Source organism: Caretta caretta, chromosome 2 (assembly GCF_965140235.1).
Source record: "Caretta caretta isolate rCarCar2 chromosome 2, rCarCar1.hap1, whole genome shotgun sequence".
NCBI classification, from domain to species: domain Eukaryota; kingdom Metazoa; phylum Chordata; order Testudines; family Cheloniidae; genus Caretta; species Caretta caretta.
Window position 1 is genome coordinate 74,857,630 of NC_134207.1, and position 18,894 is coordinate 74,876,523.

The following is an 18,894-nucleotide window of genomic DNA, read 5'->3' on the forward strand; positions in this document are numbered from 1 at the left end:
CTGATGTCAGTGTTCCCCACCCCGCCTCCCCAATCTAACTGGTCTCTAACTCCCTCCTCCCATTTCTCACACTGGTTCATGGTCTCAGTCTCCCCCCACCCCAAATCCCAGTCCCAGTCTCCTTGTCTACCTAGTACAGCCTCCCCTACCTCCTGGGTTCCAGTCTCCAGTAACAGTCACTGGATACTTCCTCCTACCCCCACCCTCCCGCCAGTCTCAGTTTCACCAGATTCCTCGTCCCAGTTTACTTCTTCCCTTCTCCCCTAGTCCGGCTTTAGCCCACTCTGCATTCAGCTCTAGTGACTTCCTCCTTCATGCATGCTAACAGAGGGGTCACTGAGAGCACAGGAGAGACAGGCTCCCTGCTTTCAGTTCCTGTGCCCGGCCCCATCCTGGTACAAAGCAGCTGAAAGTATCTGTTTCAAGGAAAGTCCAGCTTTGCCCCATAGTCCTTGCTGGAGCATCCTCAGTTGCTTTCTGGGAATGGTGCATGGGCAATAGAGTTGGTAAGAAATTTTTCTGATGGAACAGTTTTCTCTTGGAAAATGCTGATGCTTCAGAATTGACAGGTTTCAGAGGAACAGCCGTGTTAGTCTGTATTCGCAAAAAGAAAAGGAGTACTTGTGGCACCTTAGAGACTAACCAATTTATTTGAGCATGAGCTTTCGTGAGCTACAGCTCACTGAGCTGTAGCTCACGAAAGCTCATGCTCAAATAAATTGGTTAGTCTCTAAGGTGCCACAAGTACTCCTTTTCTTCAGAATTGAAACATTCTGGGGGAACGTCTCGATTTCAACAAATTTCTGACAGATGCCTGGCAGGTTTCCAACAGAAACCTTCCTGGTTTCCGGCCTGCCTCCCTCCCTAGCTCCTCAATAGCCTTCCTGTGGCAGCCTGTCAAATTTGGGCAGATTTACACCAAAATGGTAAAAGGCATATCCCTGGTACAAATGCCATCCTACTGTAAAATTTCAAGACCCTGCTGCAAAGCATGGAGGTGCTAGAGCTTTTTAAAGAAAACACCACCAGAATTTTACATGGGCGCGTTAACGTATTTCCCCCTAGCCTCATTCTTAGTCACAACTACATCGTTTTGGTTGAAATTTTCCAGAATAATTCAGCCTGAGGCAGACACCCAGCATATAAAATTTCAGCCTGAACTGTTAAAGGTTGGCAACTAAGAACAGAGTCTTATAATGAGACATATTAGGCAACCTTAATAATAGGCGGCACTACCAGTCCTGCCTACAGTATCCTGACTGGAGGCTTTTTGATTCTTCTACATTCAATACTGTATGGCCACTGTACACCCTGAAAATGACAGGAAACACTAGTCAGCTTTGGGCCTTCAAATGCTAATAAGCGGTGATGTGAAGATTATTATGATACAATGACTACAATGTGAAATAAAATAGAGCTACCGCAACAAGAATGTTTTTAACGATGCCACCAAATTAACTTTAATCAGAATATCCAAATTACAGGTACATCACTGTTATAACTAGAGTAACCTAACCCACATAGGGTAAAGTTTTCAATGCAGTGCCTAATGAATTAAGTGGTTACTCCTTTTATTTTTAATAAAGTTGCCTGCTTGCTTCCTCGTCTATCCTATAATTAGGGCACTACCAAATTCTCGGCCGTAAAAAGTGTGTCATGGTCCATGAAATCTGGTCTTTTAAGTGCTTTTACCCTAGACTATACAGATTTTACAGGGGAGACCAGCGTTTCTCAAATTGGGGGTCCTGACCCAAAAGTGAGTTGCGGGGGGGCGGGGGGGTTCACAGTATTGCCACCCTTACTTCCCTGCATTGCCATCAGAGCTGGGCGGCTGGAGGGCGGCGGCTGTTGGCCAGGCGCTCAGCTCTGGAGGCAGCGCCCGCCAGCAGCAGCGCAGAAGTAAGGGTGGCAATACCTTACCATGCCACCTTTACTTCTGCGCTGCTGCCTTCAGAGTTGGGGAGCCAGAAAGTGGCAGCTGCTGACTGAGGGCCCAGCTCTATAGACAGCAGCGCAGAAGTAAGGGTAGCAGTACCACAACCCCACTACAATAACCTTGCAGCCGCCCCCCCCCCCCGCAATTTTTTTGCGGGGTCAGGACCCCTACAATTACAGCACCGTGAAATTTCAGATTTAAATAGCTGAAATCATGAAATTTATTATTTAAAAAATCCTCTGACCATGACGTTGACTAAAATGGACCATGAAGTTGGTAGGGCCCTACCGGTAATGAATAGTGTTAGCGTCTCTTAGCCAAACTAAGAATCTTTACAAAAAAGATGAGTTCTATTTTTTCATTTTTTCCATTTTGTTTTAATAAGAAATTAATGCCAGCTATTTTTTCCCTTAAAAGTACTTTGCTTTATTCTGTTTAGGGGGAAAAAATGGGTTGGAAACCAGGGGTGGGCAGACTATGGCCCACGGACCGCGTCTGGCCCATCAGACCTTTTAATCTGGCCCTCAAGCTTCTGCTGAGGAGCAGGGTTGGGGGCTTGCCCCGCTCCATGCGGATCCTGGAAGTAGCGGCACGTCCCCCCTCCAGCTCATATGTGTAGGGGCAGCCAGGGAGCTTCACACTCTGCCCCAGCCCCAAGTGCCGGCTCTGCAGCTCCCATTGGCCGGGAACTGTGGCCAATGGGAGCTACAGGGGTGGTGCCTGTGTATGGGGCAGTGCCTACGGACGGGGCAGTGCATAGAGATGCCTGGCTGGCGCCGCGCCTCCATGTAGGAGCTGGAGGGGGGACATGGCGCTGCTTCCGGGAGCTGCTTGAGGTAAATGCTGCCTGGAGTCTACACCCCGGACCTCTTCCCGTACCCCAACCTCCTGCTCCAGCCCTGATCCTCCTCCCACCCTCTGAACCCCTTGGTCCCAGCCCAGAGCACTCTCCCCCAGACTCCAATCCCCTGCTCCAGCCCGGAGCCCCCCGCCTACCCTGAACCCCTCATTTCTGGCCCCACCCTGGAACCCGCATCCCCAGCCCAGAGCCTGTACCCCCTCCCATACCCCAACCCCCTGCTTCAGCCCAGAGCCCTCCTATACTCCAAACCCCTCTTCTCCACCCCCAGCCTGCAGCCCCCTCCTACACCCCAAACCCTGCATCCCTGCCCCACCCCAGAGCCCGCACCTCCAGCCAGAGCCCTTACCCCTTCCCACATCCCAACCCCCTGCCCCAGCCCGGAGCGCCCTCCCGCATTCTGAACTCCTCATTTCTGGCCCCACCCCAGAGCCCGCACCTGCAGCCAGAGCCCTCACCCCCTCCTGCATCCCAACTCCCAATTTCATGAGCATTCATTGCCCACCATACAATTTCCATAGCCAGATGCGGTCCTCAGACCAAAACGTTTGTCCACCCCTAGATTAAAGAGACAGAAAATAATTACAGTAACCAGATTTGAAAATCTGAATCTAGGTCCATTGACACCTATGAGACCCGGCTTTATGAAGAGATTGGGGAGTTGCAGTTTCTGGACTAGTACTGAGAAGAGGAGGATGCACACATTACCAGGATTGGAGCTTGCATCTTGTACAGCTTATTCTTAAAGTCATTTTGTTGGCTGTATTGGAACTTTGCTCCTCTACCTCCAAGTATTGAGTTGGGTTGCAGGATTAGTCCCTATTGTGTGGGGAGGGAAGAGGTGGAAACCAGCATATTTGGACCCTGGAGTTTATGCTCGATTAGGGTGAGTGAAATTTTATGCATTTAAATTTGCCTTTATAAGTGGAAGATTAAAACAGCTTTATCCTTTTTCTATAGACATTAATAGCAATGTATCTGGTGATTGCTGCTGTTTGGGGTAGAAGTTTGGCACAAGACTTTCCTATTTGGTTATTACATTACAGATATATTAGTAATCTTGCTGATAGGTAAATCTCCAGAGCTGTGAAAATCTAAATGGTTTTTCCTAGCTTATTTACTTCTTTTTCTTTATAATGTTTTTTCTTCCTACGATATTTGTTATCTGCCACTGAAAGAGATGTTTTTACAGAGTGATTTATTAAGATCAATATTGTAGTGATTTAGAGAATCTCCCACTGAGAAATGGAAACGATTGGAGAAATGTTTCCTCCTCACGTTCATACTTTCTGATGCTCACTAACTCGCAACTGAGAAACAGAAGAACCTGACTTCAATCAGGGGGTCTAATTCTTTTTGCTGCTTGGTTGACAGGTTTCCAAAGATTCAAATGTAGTTAATGTCACACAAGTAAGATTGCTTTCATTATTGGGGTGGTGGGGGAGGAGAGAGACATGGAATTTGTATGTATGTGTGTTTATTAGTATGAGTTTGACCCTTTTAATCCATAATACAATAGGTTCTTAGGACAAGATCCTCAAAGGTATTTAATCTCTTAACTTCTATTGATTTCAACTGACGTTCAAATCCTAACTAGCTTTGAGAATTTGGGCCTTAGATACTATTGGTATAAAGTGATGTGGTGGAAAGAATGAAGGCTTTTACTGTTTAAATAATGTTAGGAGACAAAACTGTAAACCTGACGAGCAGGCTATTCAGTTTTTAAACTTGTATTTAGAAAGTATTTGTAGAACAGAAATGCTAAAATGTTGCTACTCCTACTAACTAATGTTTAGCATTACTTCCTATCTGATGTAATCACTTTTATTTCTAGATTCTGATATAAGCACTGAAAATTTCCTAAGCCAGGAAACAGACAGAATTACAACTGGAAAGAGAACAGAAGTAGTTTTATCTTTTAACAGATTAAAATAATGAGTTTTCAATAACATGAAATCAGGAATGTGTCTGAAATATCTTCCAGGATTTAGTTGGAATGTTAAGAAATTAACATGCACATTTTGAATATCCTGATGTATTAGATTTTTATTTGTAATGAATTTAATTAGGAAGAGAAAAGACAGGAAAAGGAGAAGTTGGTCTTATACGCTATTTAACACATCCAGTATGGAAATAATTCTTAAGAAACATTTGCACTCTTTGAGCCAAATTAAGCTCTTGGGTATGTGTTTTTATCACCCATTGACTTCCCTAGAAGCTGTACAAATGTGTTTGAGGAGATAATTTAATTGTGCCTATTAAATTCACACACACTCTCCGTCTCCCACACCCACTTACAAACCATTAAAAGATACTATCTTCAGCTTCTATTGTACCTTCCAGGAATTCACAGATTATAAAGAAGTAGAACTATTCGAGTGACCCTGTACTTAGGCATAATTTTTAGAAGGAATGTGTACAAGGATGTGTTTTTGTTTCCTCTCTTGTTTTACCTTCAATGTAAAATCTTATGACAGCAGCCAAAATTGTATAATCCTTTGTATTTCAGGTCCACAGTATGCCCATTTTTGAGCTCTTTGGAGAAAAAAAATGTGAAATAGAACACGCCACAGTAATATCTCATGAATTTGTCAACTCATTTTATGTGGGAATGAGCTTAAAATGCCATCTGGTGGCTGGAAGTGGGGAAATAGGGAGATATGGAGTGATTTGTGCACAAGTCAGAGCACCATAGGCACTCTGAGAAGATCAATGCCAGCTTGTGCAGAAGTTGGCTATGTGGTGGTGCGATATGCAATCCTGAACTAGTCCACTGAGTGCAGTCTTCCTTTACCAAGTACCTATCTTCTTTTGTGCCTGTCTTTAAGGCACGTGACAACCAGTTTAAGGAGAAAAATAATGACCTTCCTTCGGCTTGACAAGCCACGGATAAAGCTTTAGTTCACACTGTTCAACATATTAAGAAGATTTGTGGAAGGGAGGCTTGTTAAAGCTTTAAAATCCCCAGAAGCAAGCAGCCTCTCTTTACTCTCACTCAACCAAAAACCACCTCAAAGAAAAGCTTAATAATATCACTTAAGAGTTATTAGGCTCTGTTTATATATTGCATGCTAGTCAGGCAAGGGTCATGTGAATGGATTCTTGAAGCAAGAGAACTGAATGTTCTTTCCATCATTGTCTTGGGTAGTTTACACATATCTAAGAGCCCAGGGAGGCCTTTAAAATCTGTCACACAGTAGTTACAAGGCACTTGGTGGGACAGATTTCATGGCTAGAATATATATATGACTGTTTTTAACAATGCGAAAACCCCCCAAATGAACTATATTAATTGGCTCAGTTATTACTGTTTTCACAGTCCCTTGTAACTTTATTGAAATCAGTCTTCAAGTTTGTTTTTAGGGACTCTTCAGTTACATTCACAAAGCAGGAGAGGGCAGATGAGAGAGTCCTTGGAATTGACTTTGGGCTAGAAAGCATTTAGTCTTTGTGTCACAAGTTTGAATCTGGGTTCAGTAATAGAGACCAGAAGTGGTCACCGTTTGATAGCTGTTCATCAGCTTATGTGCAATGAGTAGGTTCAGTTCAGTTTGCAATGGTAGTCTGAGATCTGTAGCACCATATTCATTTTGCTCTGTGCCAGGATTCCTAAAAATGGTGACAGTCTCAGATATACTAAGGGCTGAACAGATGAAGACTAACCTACCTTCTCACACAGAGGTTGTTTCACCAGATTAGTTGATAGTGGGGGAAGCCTGAATGGCAAGCACATTCTGTGGAACTGATTTCATATATATAAAAATAAAATCAGAGAATCCACTCTCTTGCAATTCAGTCCCTTTCATGAGCACTTATAAATAGAAAAACAAACAGGACACTGACATTTTGTGAGTTTGTTTCCAAGGCCCCTAATTAAATCTTAATGGGGCATCACTTAACCATTTGGTGGCTTTTATTAATCACTGTTGGCACTTTAACAATGAGCTTGTATCTGGTTGGTCAACACTTGGCAAAGTATCTGAATGCAGTTTCATTCTCTCTCCCCCTCCTCACCCCAGTACAGAAGCAGAGCTGCTGGGCTGTCAAGTTTTTGGACAATCAATTTAGAAGAGCAAGAGTAGGGTTTGCAAATGTCTCTAATGGATTTTCAACAATTGGAGTCCCTAATGGTGAACTTCACTCTTAACACATTCTCAATAGATGTTGTAGTTTTACTGAGTGAGGCTCATGTTCTCTCATTACCAGGATTGAGTGTGTTTAAGATTTACAAAAACAGCAGCAAAACCGAGTGTTAGATCTGCAGGGCTAGGACAGTCTTCCTTACTTTCCTGTGAATCACCTTGCATGCTCTGAATGCATCTAGGAAGTCCAGAGTCAGATACACTGGACAGAAATCTCCCTGGAATCCCAGGTTAAGCAGAGAAACCACTCCAGAGTATTTTACAGTATTTCTTCTGCTACCAAGTGAACACACCCAGAAAACTTTCATGGGCCCTGGCCACATTTTCATCATGAAGCTCAAATCCTTAAGCCACAAAGCAAACTCTCAGATACACACCAAACAAAATAAACAGGGTAGCTCTTCTGTCTAAAGAGCTCCCTGTCCTGACATCCAGACAGCAAACACCTTTTCTAACGTAGTATGAGAGAAGCCCAGTCCCTTTTAAAAGTTCAGACACTAAGTAGCCTCAGCTGTACCTAATTACCTCAACTCAGCAAGGCCCTCTCAGATGATACCCTGAAAGCCCCGTGAGGATTAATCACAATTGCCCCTCAACACTCTGGCTCAGTAGAATCTCCCATAGGGTCACACTGGGACAGGGTGTGTCATAACTGGTCCAGACCCCCCTGCAAAAAAAAAAATAAAAAAGCATAATAGTAGAGGGCAGATATTGATGTGAACATTTTTAGAAAAACATGTCTTTTCACACAATTATTTCCCAAGTGAATTTGGTACCTTAAATGAATCCAAAAAGCTGCCATAAAGTTTTTGCTCACTTGCAAGCAAAAAAATCACTTTTGAATGCACAGAAAGAAATGCTTTCCTTTCCCCACACCTCACAATATTAATCAAAATCAGAAGTTAGAAAATTGTTCTTGTGCTTGAGGTGCCATTAGAACTTACAGTGGCTTCCATGTATTTCATCAGTGCAGCTCTAAGTGCACAATAGAAAGGCTGTTCTATAATCCAAGCATTGTTGCATGTTTCAGACCTTTGGGATTGGCCAGTAAAGATGGGATCCACAAATTGATTTAGGCACCTAATCCCAGACTTAGGTGCCTAAGTCCCCGTTTGGCTCTACTGCGATCCACAAAACTTCAACTGAACACTGTGGGCACCTAAACCCATTCGGTGCCTAAGTTTTTTAGCGTGAAAGTTCCCTCAGAATCGAAGTTTCTGTCTCTGAGCATGTGCACTGCTCACTCCCTTTAGGCATCTGGACACCTATCTCCCACCTAAACCCCAAAGCAATTTGAGAGCCAGGGGAGGAGAGGCATTCAGCCACTTAAGTTGTGTGTGGGCCCTGATCTGGAAGGAGTCTTCAGAGGCTGCCAACTGGATCAAGTCCAATTCTAAATCTAGCTGTAGGAGGAGATGTCTACCTTATAACTTTTAGACCAGGGTTAGAGCACTCACCTGGGTAGTTGGAGACCCAGGTTCAATTTCCCCCTCTCCGCCAGAAGTGGGAGAAATGGGGTCTTCCACCTCTTAGGAGAGTTCACTCACCACTGATATTCTGATGAGGGGATGCCCTCAGTTTCTCCTGCTGAAGCAGTTGTCTGTGGATAAATAATGAAAAAGTGACTGGACCCAGGGTCTCCCACCTCCTAGGTGGGTGCCCTAACTAATGGCCTACAGGGTCATTCCCATGCACTTACTCCCTCTTTCTGGCCCAATGACTATTTAAGTATTTATCCACAGTGGAAGTAATAGGTTTAGAGAGAGGAAGAGTGTGAATGAGGCTGTAATCCAATGGTTAGGGCCCCACCTGGCAGGTGAGACACGTCAGCTCCAATTCTCCTGCTTCAAACTCTCTTATTTATCCATCATGGAACAGCTTCAATACGAGAGACTGAGGGAGCCCTCATCAGAATGTCCCATAGCTCAGTAGCCAGTAGAACTCTCCATAGGAAACCCCTGTTCAAATCCTCCCTCCCTCCCTGCTCCCGGCACAGAGAGGAGAATTGGACTTGGCTCTCATATCCCAGGCAAGTGCTCTAACCACTAGGCTAAAAGTTAAAAGGTGGACACACCCTCCCTGTACCATTTTGTGTGGAGCAAGGCGGGTGCCAAACTCATTCTCACAATAAATGCCTTAGGCGCCATTTGGCAGTAGGTTCCTTTTCATGGATTGCTAAGCAAAGCTAGCTGTCTTTCTTCAGCCAGAGCTTACATGCCCACCTCTGAGAGAGGGGCAGGGCTTAGGACACATCCCTCTCATCCGCATCTCCCATTAACTAGCTTAGGTGGCTCCCCAACTAGTATGCTGGCTTTTGTGGATTGCATTCTTAGGTGCCTGTCCCTCCCCGTTCATTGTATAGAGAACCTAGGTGTATAACTTGGCTTTGTGGGTCGCAGTGTTGTTCCCAGATTTTTTAGACACCTAAAAGTAAGGTGCCGTGATGCTCAGCATTGCAATACCTCAGTCCTGTTGTGAAACCCACCCTAACTGCCCGATCTTGTGCCCACTGAAATCAATGGCGAAGCATCCATTGGCTTCAATAATGCAGGACCAAGTCCCAACTGAAAAATGAGATGTAAAAGCTGGCTGAGGTCTGGGCCATGCACTCTCTCCTATAAGTGGGGTTAATGTTTGTAGAAAAAAAAGTGTTAATTTTTTCTGTGGTGTGTTATACTGGAATTTACATTGATTTTGTAAAAATAAGTTTCCATTTTTGGAGGTGCTCTCAGCCATTGCTATATGTTGGTTTGATAATAAATACATAAACAATAATAATTAATAAATAGGGATGACCCCAAGGCATGACATTTAAACCTTACCAAACAGGAGCTATCATACAGGATCAGCCCAGGGCCATACCTAGTCTAGTAGCTTGTTTCTTAACCGTGGCCTGTACCATATGCTCCAGAGGCAAGTGCATGAATCCCTGTAAGTGGACAATCATGCAATAACCTAGCCATAGAGAACATTTCTTCCTATCCTCTGTCACTTAGTGGTTGGTTTATGCCCAGAAGCCTGAGGGTTTAGCTCTCTTCTAAAAAATTATTCTAACATAATGTTGCCGGCACCCAGTGCCGAGAGGCTGAACAACAGCTTGAGTTGGTTCGTTACCCGGTGTGCTACACCCAATAATCACAACGGGGTGGAGAAGCAGAAAAGTTTATTTGCAGCTGCAAAAAGGTACAGGGAGAATAAAATCTCAAATCCTGCACAACAGAGCAGGAAGTTACACAGGCTTTTATACATCCTTTTTCCCAGCATACTTATCCAATAGCAAGCTGCTCCAAGTATCCATATAGCCAGCCAATCCAGTTCCCAGCTAGTTCCCTGATTCTCTGTATCATTTGTTAAACTATACATAAAGCTGCTTTATTCAGCATTGTTCTTCCATATCTCCCCTGTTTGGCCTTGCTTAGTTTCAGGCAGTCTGACTCTGCAACATACTGTTGCAGATTCTCAGCATAACTGCTGTGTGTGCCTCCAGGCGGGGGGGCCAAGGACACTTGGGCCTAGCACGCAGAGCTGCTGCGAGTGCCTCCAGGCAGGAGGAGGGGGGCCAAGGACACCGGGGCCTAGTGCGAGGGGGCTTCATCGACACTCGTGGTCTTCCATCCCCTCGAGTTACCTAGTGGCCATGCCCCAGTGTTCCCAACAACTCCCCCCTTTGAGAACACTCAACAGCCTTGGCTCTGAGTTTTCTCACTTGGGCTACTTATTTCTTTACAATATGACTTTGCATAAGCACTTTGTGATAGCCCTGAAGAGAATGACTTATTAACTTTTGCAAAAGGGCCCTAACACATGATACTGCACAGCATAATACCAGTAATACAATCAATACAGTAAAGAAAAATTTCAATAGCAGGCTAAATAAACCACCAAGCCAAGACGACAAACCCCAGCCTGAAAACAAGGTTTGCAACCAATCGTTCTCTGGGGCAGTATAGGCAACCTGTGCTCCGGCTCGGGCATGGGCCTCAGCCTGTACCACCTTTTCATAGATCTCATAACTGCTATCATTTACATATACACAACATCGGGGCCCGATGAGGGCACAAACCCCTCCTTGGGATGCCAAGAGATAGTCCAAAGCCAGCCTGTTTTGGAGGGAAAACGTCCTGAGCTGCTGTACCTCTTTATTTAATGTTTTTACTGCTGACCCTAAATCACTAACCGAGTCCTCTAACTTTAAGGCCACTTTCTCAAGTACCATCTGCAGCCTTATAGTATAGCGGCCTATGCATGCCATGGCTGGCCCAGTAAACAGTGGCGCTATTCCCAGGACAGAGCACCCTACCAGCTTCTCGGTTGTGAGGGCATTTTTCATATTGCCCTCCAATGCCTTAGTCAGTCGCCGCAGGGTCTTTTCTCGTGACTCAACAGAGGTGTCTCGGGCATTTCTAATCTTTCCTTTGGGCAGTGTGGCAGTTATGGAAAGATGAGGAACTCCATGAGCTATATAACAGCTACCTGTCCAGTTGGCTGGCAGCACCTTGTAAGCCTTTCGGCCACATACAAAATAGTGACCCTGTAGGGCCCAGTAAGGACTGTTTCTTAAGGGGATTCCTGGGATATTTAGGGCTGCTTTGGCTGTTTTTTTTTAAATAATTTATATGCCCCAAAGCGGGCATCCCATCCTCCTGATTGGGTACAAGTGGGGGCATTTCTAATTGTCCCGTTCAAATTACACTCGCCATAGGGACCACTACAAACCCACCATTGGCTTGCTACATTGGAGATATTAACTGGACGGCAAGTTACATTTCCAAACCCCTTTTTTGTGGTAAGATTATTTGTAAGTGTTTCCCTAAAAGGGGAGCAACCATTACACCCACACTGTTGGCCTCCCCTGTTGGTCTTTATCCAATACCCATCAGCCCACTGTGTAATAACACAGGAGCTCTTTCCCACAGGATGCCCATAGGGATCAGATTGGTTTCGGGTAAAACATAACACTCCCTCAGTGAGTACTGCAACTGAATACTCCTGGTCCTGATAGGTGGCTTGCTGTAAAGAGGTCTTGTTCCAGAACGGTGAGTTCGTTCTTTCCTGCTCTTTGGTGGTGGCTAATTCTGCTAGGGTCAAGGGCAGCATGTCAAGGGACATTCCCGTCTTGGGGGATAGTGGAGTTGGAGCACATACTCAGCAATCAGTCTGGTTTGTTAAATTAGCAACATGGTGCGCAAGCAAAACAAAGGAGTTATGCTCCCGATATGCACAGTTTGGAAATACCAATACAAAGAATAACAATGTTACCCAATTAATTATTACCAAAGTCTTTCCAACCCAAGGTCTCCAATACCTGGGTGGGCCCATTTTAGCATTAAGGTGCCCGCTATTTGTGTCTTTTAAACAGTAGCTTTAGCCCGAGATCGTCACTAGATGAGGAGTCAGCAGGTTGGACAGTCCACTGTTCTGCTGACGAGGGGGCAGGTACTGCCTTCAGACGAGAGTGATGGATCCAGTTCTTGTGTCCCTCGATCTTTGCTGCTGTATGGGAGATCAGCAGGACGGTATAGGGTCCTTTCCACTTTTCCTGGAGAGGCTCGTCTTTCCAGGTACGAACAAGCACAGAGTCACCGGGCTGTAAGGAGTGAACGGGAGAGTCCAAGGGGAGAGGCTGGGAATCCTTGGTATGCCTGTGAAGAGACAAGAGAACAGCAGACAGGGAACACATATACTGTGACAAAAAAACATTACCCAACTCCCATTCCCCTGACAGAACCGGGGTGCCATTCATGGGCCATGCCCTTCCAAACATAATTTCAAAGGGACTGAGCCCTAATCTACCCTTTGGGAGAACGCGGATACGGAGTAGGACGAGGGGCAAAGCATCAGGCCATCGCAGTGAGGCTTCTTGGCACACTTTTGAGAGATGCCGTTTAAGGGTCTGATTGGTATGCTCCACTACACCACTGGCTTGCGGTCTCCAGGGCGTATGGAGTTTCCAGGGGATCTGTAAGGCATGTGAGATGCTTTGAATGATTTTTGACGTGAAGTGTGTCCCATTGTCAGATTCCATCCACAGGGGGAGTCCAAAGCGAGGAATGAGCTCCTTAACAAACTTGAGGGCCACTGTCCTGGCAGTGCAGTTACAGCATGGGAAGGCTTCTGGCCATCTGCTGAACCGATCCACTATAACAAGGAGATATTTGAACCCTTGGGTCCGGGGAAACTCAGTAAAGTCTATTTGCCACACTTGTCCGGGGCCCGGAGTGGGTTCTAGGGCAGCTGGTGGCACAGGATGTCCCGGTCGGGGGTTATTCTTTTGGCAGACTAAGCAGTCCGCTTGTACCTGGGCAGCCAGGGGTCGGAGTCCGGAAGTGATAAAGTATTTTCCCATTAGCTGGATAAGTGTTTCCCTGCCAGCATGAGTGGTTTGATGTAGTTTCTGCAGCACTGGCCGGATTAGGCCCTTTGGTAAGAGGACCTTCCCTTCTGGGGAATGGAGCCATCCCTCCTTTTTCCGGAGACTGAGTTTGTCAGTTAGCTGTTTCTCCTCCGCAGAGTACTGAGGGGTTGGAAGTTTCCCTTTCTGATGGGATAAGGGCATGCATATGGGCGTTCTCAGCCTGAGGGGATGGCAGGGTGGCAGCATGCTTAGCCTCTCTATCTGCCCGGGCGTTACCTCTGGCCACATCTTGATCCTCCCTTTGATGGGCTTTACAGTGTACCACCGCCACTTCCGAGGGGAGTTGTATGGCTTCTAGGAGCCGGAGGATTTGGGGCCCGTACTTGACTGGGGAGCCTTGGGCTGTCAGCATTCCCCTTTGCTTTCATAGGCCAGCATGAGCATGCAGCACACCAAAAGCATACTTTGAATCGGTAAAAATGTTGACCCGCTTTCCTTTTGACAGTTCAAGTGCACGGGTCAGGGCTATTAGTTCGGCAAGCTGGGCAGAGGTCCCAGCAGGCAAACCTTCAGCTTCCACAGTGTCATGGAGGGTCACAACAGCATAACCCGCCCTCCTTTGCCCATCTATTACAGTACTGCTACCATCAGTGTACCACTCATGATCTGCATTTGGGAGAGGTACATCCTTTAAATCCGGACGGCTGGAGTACTGGACATCTATGATCTCTAAACAGTCATGTTTCTGTTCCTCTGTTTCTGGCAAGAGAGTGGCTGGGTTAAGGGAGGGGCAAGGCTGTAGGGTGACTTCAGAGTTCTCTAACAGCTTAGCCTGGTACCGAGCAATCCGAGCCTGGGTGAGCCAAAGCCCTCCCTTTGCATCCAATAAGGCTCGGACCATATGGGGAGTATAGATTTGCATAACCCCTCCCAATGTTAGCTTCTCGGCTTCCTCAAGCAATAGGGCAGTAGCTGCGACCACCCGTAAACATGCCGGCCAACCCTTTGCAACCTGATCCAATTGCTTAGAAAAATAAGCCACAGGACGCTTCCATGCTCCTAACAGCTGTGTAAGCACTCCTAGGGCCACCCCCCTTCGTTCATGTACATACAACTGAAACGGCTTAGAGAGATCTGGCAGGCCCAGAGCCGGGGCTTCCATCAATTTTCTTTTCAGAATTTTAAATGCCCTGTCAGCCTCTGGGGTCCAATAGAAGGGGTCATGATCCGCTCCTTTTACACAGTCATACAGGGGTTTAGCCCACAGTCCAAACTCTGGGATCCATATCCTGCAAAAGCCTGCCATACCCAGAAATGCCCTGAGCCGCTTACGGTTACTTGGGGTAGGAACTTGACAGATAGCTTCCTTTCTTTCGCTTGAAAGCTGACGCTCCCCTTGCCTTAGCTGTAACCTGATCCCTCTCCACCTCAGACAACAGGGTTCTCAGGAGGATATTACAGTCATCTCAATCGGCTTGTGACTACTGAGGCACCCCTCAAAGACTGATATAAACCTGCTTGCGTTGGTTGAGAATTCCCCAGCCTGTGTTTTAAAAGCTGCTAAGTCTATTGGATTGAATGGCACATGGGTTTAAACTTGCATAGTGGTAGCCTGACGTCCGTCTGCCCCTGGGCAAGCCACAACCGTCTCGGTAAGCAAAGGATAGAGTACCACCGAGGGGGCAATCTCTGTAACCCGAGGCATCCTACCCTTATACGGTGGGGGTGTGGGGGCCGAAGGGGACACCGGCTCTGCCATTACAGTGGGGGTGGGGGTCTGGGGACTAACATTAGCTGCTACCGAACCAGTCGGAGTCAGATTACAGTGCTGTAAAATATCTGGTCGAGTACATAAAGTCAGAAACAAATGCGCATACATATGTTCATTCCATTTACCCATTCACTGACAAAACAAAACTAATTGGAGGATCGTGTTGTAATTAATTGACCCTCCTGGTGGCCACCACTCCTGGTCCTCTAGTTGATATTGAGGCCAGTCAACTGTACAGAATCGTTTTAATTGGCTCTTAGTCATCGGATCCGCACCAAATACCTTCCAGTTTGCTAGAATGCACTCTAGGGGCGTACACCGTGCCCTAACCTTTGAGCTCTGTCCCTGTCCCATACCTACAGGGTAACTCTGGGCGTCCCCAGGTTCCAACAGAGCATATAATCCGGATTTTAATAGGTTCCTACCTTATCCAAGGGTCCGGTTCTTCACCGTGGCCTGCAGCTGCTCCTCCCCCACGTCTAAGGGACCGGTTCTTCACCGCCGTCCACAACAGCTTCTCCACTATATGAGTGCGTTGCACCGTTGTGCCCTCTGGGGTCGATCAAATCGCGTCTCCTCCGAGGCCCCCGATGAACTCACCGGTGCGCGCTGGGCGTCGGTTCTCGCTGCAATCCTCGACCTCCAGGAGGGATCCGGGCAAGGCTAAATTGCAGCCTCGTCGCCCACCCAGGGACGCCAAAAGCTGTTGCCGGCACCCAGTGCCGAGAGGCTGAACAACAGCTTGAGTTGGTTCGTTACCCGGTGTGCTACACCCAATAATCACAACGGGGTGGAGAAGCAGAAAAGTTTATTTGCAGCTGCAAAAAGGTACAGGGAGAATAAAATCTCAAATCCTGCACAACAGAGCAGGAAGTTACACAGGCTTTTATACATCCTTTTTCCCAGCATACTTATCCAATAGCAAGCTGCTCCAAGTATCCATATAGCCAGCCAATCCAGTTCCCAGCTAGTTCCCTGATTCTCTGTATCATTTGTTAAACTATACATAAAGCTGCTTTATTCAGCATTGTTCTTCCATATCTCCCCTGTTTGGCCTTGCTTAGTTTCAGGCAGTCTGACTCTGCAACATACTGTTGCAGATTCTCAGCATAACTGCTGTGTGTGCCTCCAGGCGGGGGGGCCAAGGACACTTGGGCCTAGCACGCAGAGCTGCTGCGAGTGCCTCCAGGCAGGAGGAGGGGGGCCAAGGACACCGGGGCCTAGTGCGAGGGGGCTTCATCGACACTCGTGGTCTTCCATCCCCTCGAGTTACCTAGTGGCCATGCCCCAGTGTTCCCAACAATAACATAACTGTGGAAGTACTCATTAGCCATTTACATATCTAACCTAGAGTTAGTTGCAAAAAGTATTTCCCTCCCTCCCCAAAGTTTCAGACAAAAAAATGTTCAGAGCTTTTATGATCTTTCACTGACTTTTTAAAATCCTATTTTAAATTTTTGTTTCATTTCAGGTTTTATATTTTTGGGTCTCCCCCCTCACAGTTATGGTTTTTTTCCCACAATGGAAAAATGTGGAAAAATGTAAAAAAGGATGAGTGGGATATGGGGAAGATGATACTTCCTCACTTTAAAATGTGTTTTTCAACTGGAATCATAGAATCATAGAATATCAGGGTTGGAAGGGACCTCAGGAGGTCATCTAGTCCAACCCCCTGCTCAAAGCAGGACCAATCCCCAATTAAATCATTCCAGCCAGGGCTTTGTCAAGCCTGACCTTAAAAACTTCTAAGGAAGGACATTCTACCACCTCCCTAGGTAACGCATTCCAGTGTTTCACCACCCTCCTAGTGAAAAAGTTTTTCCTAATATCCAACCTAAACCTCCCCCACTGCAACTTGAGACCATTACTCCTTGTCCTGGCCTCTTCTACCACTGAGAATAGTCTAGAACCATCCTCTCTGGAACCACCTCTCAGGTAGTTGAAAGCAGCTATCAAATCCCCCCTCATTCTTCTCTTCTGCAGACTAAACAATCCCAGTTCCCTCAACTTCTCCTCATAAGTCATGTGTTCCAGACCCCTAATCATTTTTGTTGCCCTTCGCTGGACTCTCTCCAATTTATCCACATCCTTCTTGTAGTGTGGGGCCCAAAACTGGACACAGTACTCCAGATGAGGCCTCACCAATGTCAAATAGAGGGGGACGATCACGTCCCTCGATCTGCGTGCAATGCCCCTACTTATACATCCCAAAATGCCATTGGCCTTCTTGGCAACAAGGGCACACAGCTGACTGGAAAAGTATGAAAACTTTAAAAAAAGTTTAAACAAATGAAAGTATTTTTTCACACTTTCTAAAAACATTTTTCATACTTTTCTGAGCTGGGGAAAAAAGGTGTTAGAAGAAAAAAAAGGATATTTTCTTTCACTGAGAAAATGTGGGGTTGTTCTGCTTTTGTTTTAATTCTTACAAGGGGGGCAGAGAGGAAGAGGATGTTTCCCCTGCCACATTCTCTCAATTTTTTTGACCTTTATGCTCCTTATTCCAGTGGACAAAGGAAGGGTGGCTGGGGCAGGGTGAGGAGAGGAGGAAAGTAAAAAAGGAGAATGATTAAACCTGAAAAATCTAAAAACTGTAAATTGAAACATTGCATTTTTGGTTTTTAAAAACAGAAAGACAATAGAAAAGGCAATTAGGTATGAAACTAAAGTGTAAATGACAGGTTTCAGGGTAACAGCCATGTTAGTCTGTATTTGCAAAAAGAAAAGGAGTACTTGTGGCACCTTAGAGACTAACCAATTTATTTGAGCATAAGCTTTTGTGAGCTACAGCTCACTTCATCGGATGCATACTGTGGAAAGTGTAGAAGATCTTTTTATATACACACAAAGCATGAAAAAATACCTCCTCCCACCCCACTCTCCGGCTGCTAATAGCTTATCTAAAGTGATCACTCTCCTTACAATGTGTATGATAATCAAGTTGGGCCATTTCCAGCACAAATCCAGGTTTTCTCACCCCCCCCCCCCCACAAACCCACTCTCCTGCTGGTAATAGCTTATCTAAAGTGACCACTCTCCTTACAATGTGTATGATAATCAAGATGGGCCATTTCCAGCATAAATCCAGGGTTTAACAAGAACGTCTGGGGGGGGGGTAGGAAAAAACAAGGGGAAATAAGTTACCTTGCATAATGACTTAGCCACTCCCAGTCTCTATTCAAGCCTAAATTAATTGTATCAAATTTGCAAATGAATTCCAATTCAACAGCTTCTCGCTGGAGTCTGGATTTGAAGTTTTTTTGTTGTAATATCACAACTTTCATGTCTGTAATCCCGTGACCAGAGAGATTGAAGTGTTCTCCGACTGGTTTATGAATGTTATAATTCTTGACATCTGATTTGTGTCCATTTATTCTTTTACGTAGAGACTGTCCCGTTTGACCAATGTACATGGCAGAGGGGCATTGCTGGCACATGATGGCATATATCACATTGGTGGATGTGCAGGTGAATGAGCCTCTGATAGTGTGGCTGATGTTATTAGGCCCTGTGATGGTATTTTTTCATGCTGTGTGTGTATATAAAAAGATCTTCTACACTTTCCACAGGATGCATCCGATGAAGTGAGCTGTAGCTCACGAAAGCTTATGCTCAAATAAATTGGTTAGTCTCTAAGGTGCCACACGTACTCCTTTTCTTTTTGCGAATACAGACTAACACGGCTGTTACTCTGAAACCTGAGGGAGGAGAGAGATTGCTTTTTTATTGGCATATACTGCTAAGACAAATTTTCAGTAACATATTGGTAACTCATTTCAAAATGATTTCCTGTACTTTCTATTGCAAAGCAGCTAATCATTCTGAATAGTC

At 45.7% G+C, this 18,894-nt stretch overlaps 1 pseudogene; it reads left to right on the forward strand.

Annotated features, from left to right (window-relative positions):
- The window catches only part of LOC125631056 (ethanolaminephosphotransferase 1-like), an 86,447-nt pseudogene that overhangs the window by 50,376 nt on the left and 17,177 nt on the right, over nucleotides 1–18,894 (forward strand).